Source organism: Vombatus ursinus, unplaced genomic scaffold (assembly GCF_900497805.2).
Source record: "Vombatus ursinus unplaced genomic scaffold, bare-nosed wombat genome assembly UNPS02014941.1, whole genome shotgun sequence".
Taxonomy (NCBI): Eukaryota; Metazoa; Chordata; class Mammalia; order Diprotodontia; family Vombatidae; genus Vombatus; species Vombatus ursinus.
Window position 1 is genome coordinate 8,709,695 of NW_020954719.1, and position 6,003 is coordinate 8,715,697.

Genomic DNA, 6,003 nt, shown 5'->3' on the forward strand with positions numbered 1-6,003 from the left:
ACTGCCCCCCCCAATGATATTGTTTCCTCTTTTCCACTGTGTCTCACTCTCAGAACAGTGCTAATTATTGCAGGTAGCAGAGAGTTGGTGAGAGGGGCCCATGATAGGGTCCCTCCCTTACCACATCCCTGATTTATGCAGCCCACTTCTAATGTGTTACCCTCTCCTGGTTACCTTTTTTTCCTCATTTGCCTCAAAATCTTTTCCCTGGGTCCATACTCTCCTACTCTCCCAGGTGTGTACCCCTAGAGTTCTAACTCCCCGCCTCCTGAGGTAAGAAAAGCAGACTTTTCAAAAACTTCAAATCCCCTGGGTCCACATCTCCCTCCACCGACCTTCTCTTTCTTTACCCATGTAGCATTCATCAGGAGAACCCCTTCCCACCACCAAAGCAAAGCCTCCTTCCTTTCCCCCCTTTTTTCAGTCCTTCTCTCCTCCTCATTCGCTCCCTGAAGGCTCTTCTCTTTCTAAGAACAAAGGAGTCACTTTCCCCTCATTGCTAGCCCTCGATTTGACCCTGGCACATCACACTTTCCTCTCTATCTTCCTGCTCCCTTTCCTCCATTTCATGTACCCCCCCCCCCATGTTTTAATGTGTCACAAAAACAAAAAAACAAAAACCACTGATTTATCTGTAGGCAGGGAGGTTGTAACCAGGTTTTGTCCATAAAATTCACTTCTTCACTGTTACCTCCACAGGAATTCTGCCTTCACTCCTGACTCCTTGTATACATTTATGAAGTCTTTTACTGGTTTCTGTTGTCACTCTGTTTCTCTTAATGTCCTTGGCAGCTGCATTTATTCACTCCTCCTCAATTTCTGTCCTTTGGGGTATTCAAGAAGCAACTAATCTCTTCAGTTGGTTTATTTTTTTCTAAAAATGTTTCAATTGCTTCTTTATTATTGAATATCCATCTTCTTTCATGCATAATTAAGCTCAGATTTGTAAGGTAAGTCACCCTGGGCTGCATCCTAAGCTCTATTTATTGCCCTTCAGAACATATTTTTCTGTTTCCTCCCATGTTTTCTGGTGGGTGTAAAATAGTCTTGCAGTAGTCTAATTTCTTTTTCTTTGTATTTGAAAGGCTTTCTCCTAGCCATTTGCAGAACTTATTTCTGAAATTAATAGTTAAAATTAACCAGTATGTGTCTTGGAGTTTGCAGCTTTGGGCTTTTTTCTAGAGGTGATCTATGAATTTTTTCAAATGGTATTTCATTTTCTATGTTCAGAAGTTTTGGACATTGCTCTTCTATTATTTCCTACATTATAGTGTTAAGTTTTGGTTTTTTTTTTTGTCCTGGGAGACTATAATCCTTAGGTTGTCTCTCTGCATCTTGTCTTTGGGATCGTTTTGCTTGCATACTGAGCATATTTTCTTTTAATGTTATTGTTTTTTGCCTCTCCTAGATTGTTTTTCACTTCTGTATATTTGCATTCCTTATCTATTATCTCTTTTGTTTCTTTGGTGAGATTTGCCATTCAATATTCCAGTTTTTCTATTCTTTTTTGCTTATTTTTGGCTAGGAAATCAGAGTTAAGTGACTTGCCCAGGGTCACACAGCTAGTAAGTGCCAAGTGTCTGAGGCTGCATTTGAACTCAGGACCTCCTGACTCCAGGGCTGTGCTCTATCCACTGTGCCATCTAGCTGCCCCAGATACTGGAGTCTGTTTTTTGAGGCAATTAGGGTTAAGTGACTTGCTCAGGGTCACATAGCTAGTAAGTGTCTGAGGTTGGATTTGAACTCAGGTTCTCCTGACTCCAGAGCCTGTGCTCTAACCACTGCTCTACTAAACTGCCAGTTTTTCTATTCTGCCCATTATTTTTGTTGTTCAGGACATAAATTCTGCTCTCATAATTCAAATTTCTCTTTTGAACCACTCAGGAACATCATGCTTATGGTTCCATGTCTCACATTCCACAGAGTCCTCTCATCTCATAAAAGGTTGGGTCATTTTATTTGTTTTGCAGTTTTATTCACAGATGCCTCATCTTATTCACTAGATCTAGAGGCCATATTTCCTTCTGTTGTTACAGTTTTTTCTTTTGATTTATCTCTTTCAATTCAAGGTCTTTGAATTTTCTCATTCCTGAGATCTTTGGTAATTTCATTCCCTCCCTCACGCCATCCCACTTCTCCTATTGATTTTCCTCTATTCACCTTCTGACTCTGATGGTGGTTTCCTTTGGGGCTAGATTTCTAAGATTCTCAGCCTACTATTACGTTGGACAATTCACAGTTCACTGGCCTAGGTCTTTGCCCCAAATGACTTTTGAATGGTCAGAACTGACCCTAGCTGGATGTTGTACTCTTTCTTTCAGGCTTAGAGGAATTCTGCACATCTGTCCCCCAAACATATCGTCCTTCTTGTAGTCTTGTCCTGCTCCCTTTGTTCCTCAGTTCTCTGGCCCAGCGTTGGCAGTTCAGAGCTCTGCTGCACTGATACTATAGGGTTGTGGTCCACAGAGAGCTTTTGCTTCTGAAGGACTGTTGAACTGGCTGTTGTTGCCCAAGCAAACTTCCATAGCCAGGATTTGGGATCTCTATGGCATTGGAAAGAGGGAGGTGAGACTAGGGTGTGAGGTTGAGTTTTGTTATGAGTCTCAACTTGTGTGTCGCTTCCTTGGGTCTGCTAGTACAGCCCTGCTGCTGGTAGTGTAGAAGGTAAGGGAGGGGTGCTGAATGAACTCAGGGCCAGTGAGCATCAGTTCATGGTTTGTTTGTTTTACCTTCTTTTAGAGTCTGAGTTTCCTAAGCTTATGGAGACAGCTGAAGTTACTTTATCTTTCATACATAATTTTTGTTTTGGAGAGGTTTGAGAGATTGTGAGAATCAAAGAAATGTTGGTTCCTCCATCTTATTGCTCATACGACCTGGAATTTCCTTGTGTGTGATTCTTATGCATGTCTACTCTTCTCACTGATAGTGAATGTATTTGGGGGAAAATGTATCCAGGCATATTGGATATATAACTATATCTATATATCTATATATATATATAACTGACTAACTAGTAAAAGTAATATCTTGGTCAGAGTATGGTTTTGAGTGGATGTGGCCCCACAAAATTCCTCGAACCTGGAAGAGCTTTTTCTCAGGTCCCCACAAGGGAGAGGGGGTTTCTCTGGGTACTACACTTGAATAACCTTCATTAACACTCCAATTTGGTAATGACCTTCACTCACACTTTACATAGCAGCCTTTTGTTTCATAACTCTCTAATCCACTTACGTGATTTTATGTGTCATGGATATCTGTAAAGTAGCCTCCAATTAGATTTTAAGCTCCTTGAGGGCAGCAGCTTTCTCATTTAAACTTTGTTTCCTCTACTGCTTAGCACAGTATTCTGTACAGAGTAGGTTTTCAATAGATATTTGTTGTTGTTTATTAACTCACCATCTTTATCTAAAACCTATCCCTCTTCCAAATATGCATTTTTATTGAGGGACCTCCATCTTCCCAACTCCTCATGTAATATGAAATAATCCTAGACTCTTTCCTTTTTTTTTTTCCAACAATTAATTGCTGAGTCCTAGCAACTCTACCTTCACAATCTCTCTTGCATCTATCCCCTTCTCTCCACTAACATTCTAGGTCAGGCTCTTATTTCTTCTCACTTGAATTCTTATATTTATCTCCTAATTTGACTCACTGCTTCCAGTTTCCCACTCCAATATTTCCTGCACACATCTGCCAAAAATAATCTTCCTAAAACACAGGTCAAATCTGATTACCTCTCTCCATTTATCAAAATCTTCAATGACTTTCTGTTGCCTCTAAGAATAAAATAGTAACTCCTAAGGTTAGGATTCAGCTAACTAACATGTTTTGAGCGCAGACTATGTTCTAAGTACTGATTATTGATTGATCTGCTTAAGGAATCTCTAGGTCTCCCTCTCCTTTTTTCCTTCTCTGCCTTTCCTGCTTCCATACTCTCACTCACTTTCTCCACTCTAACCCAGGGTCATATACAACACAATGATTTCATATTTATCAACTTTTATTTTTTTTACTTTATTTTATTTTTTGTTTGTTTGTTTTTAGGCAATTGGGGTTAAGTGACTTGCCCAGAGTCACACAGCTAGTAAGTGTCAAGTGCTTGGTCTGAGGCCAGATCTGAACTCAGGTCCTCCTGACTTCAGGGCCGGTGCTCTATCCACTGCGCCACCTAGCTGCCCCCATTTATCAACTTTTAAAACGAGAAGGGACAAATAAAGAATTGAAAGAGGCTTACATTTATGTGATCTGAGCCCTACTTCTTTGAATACTTTTCTTTCTACCTATGACGACTTTTTGTGCTCAGCCAGGTGTGTCTCCAGATCATAAGGTCTATGTTATACAGTGAATCCTGGGAATGATTAACTTTCATTGATCTCCTCCCATTAACCACTTTACTTTTGAGCCAAATCTTTGAAGCATATTATCATAGTAGTTGATTATTGAGGAAGTTGGTGTTTTTGTTTTATTCTTGTAAAGAAGACTGATTCCAGATTTATAAGCATTTAAATTTTTCAAAATTGAAAAAAATGTAATTCATATGAAAACCCAGGTCATTAGGGGAGCACTGTCTCATTTTGTGTATGAGGTAGTTGAGGCACAGGTTCTATTCAATTTGGCAAGTTCACACAGTTAGTCAGTAGTAGAATTCATATTAGATTCCACCTCTCTAATCTTTTCAGCTCACAGCCCATTCCGCTGGTACCTGTGATTCCATTCTTCCTTGCTTTCATAGACTGAGAATAGTGCTGGACTCAGCTGTTTGTTGTTCATGTCATTTTTATTATTTTTTTAATTTTCTTTCATAGTGGACACATTTACTTGGTATTGAACAGAGTTCTTAATGCCAGTAGTTGGGATCATTACGGTTTTTAAACACCAAGCTACTATGTTCATTTGCTTTTGCATTGCACTGATCAACTTTTCTGTTTTTAACCAAACCAAATAGTTTTGATAATTACTGCTTTGTTAATAACTTTTGTGATCTAGTACTGCTAGGCTTTCATCTTTCTCATTACCCACCACCACCCTTGCCCTATTTCCCTTAAGATTCTTGACTTTTTGTTCTTCAAGATGAATTTTGTTAACAATTTTTTTTCTAGCTCTCAAAGTAAGCCATGGGTAGTTTTATATGCTTGGGACTAAATAAGTAATCTAATTAGTATTTTCATTTTTATTATATTGGCATGGTCTAACCATGAACAATTAATATCTCTCCAATTATTTAGGCCTGTCTTTATTTCTGTAAAGTGTTTTGTAGTTGGATTCATAGAATTCCTGTGTGTGCCTTGGTAGGCGGACTTCTGAATATTTTATGCGTTCTGTTGTTATTTTAAATGAACTTTCAATTTCTTCCGGCTGAGTTTTATTGGTATTATACAAATCATACCAATAAAACTTAGCAGGAAGAAATTGAAAGGTCTGTTTTATATTCTTCTACTTTGCTAAAGTTATTGTTTCAAATAACTTTTCTGTTTGCTTCAAATCTGACTTAAGACACATAACACTCACTAACCCTGTGACTCTGGGCAAATCACTTAACCCCAATTGCCTCACCAAAAAAAAAAAAAGAGTCCATAGGTTTAACCAAGACTGCCAAAAGGAGAGGAGTGATGCAGGCCAGGATGCAATGGAGGTTAAGAACCTCTGTTGCAGATGATTAAGTATAGTTAAGAAACACTTAAAAAGGATACCAAGTATAGGGAGTTTCTCCCCCACCCCTAGATAATAATAAACCTTTTTTTTTCCTTTCCCAACAAAATACAGCAATCTCATGATAGCTTAAAACCAAGACGGAATCTTTGATTCCAAGTTATAATTAAGCTCCATTTCCGGAGGGAGGGTCGTCAATTCAAGAGATAACTGACGATTCATGGATGATTAGGATCTGGGCCAGAGTCATTTCAAAAAAATGTTAATTTTATGAAGATCCTCCTTTTCTCCCCCTCCCCCCCAACCAAAAAAAGCTTCTGTGCGTGTGTGTGGGAGACTCTTGGTCATATGAGT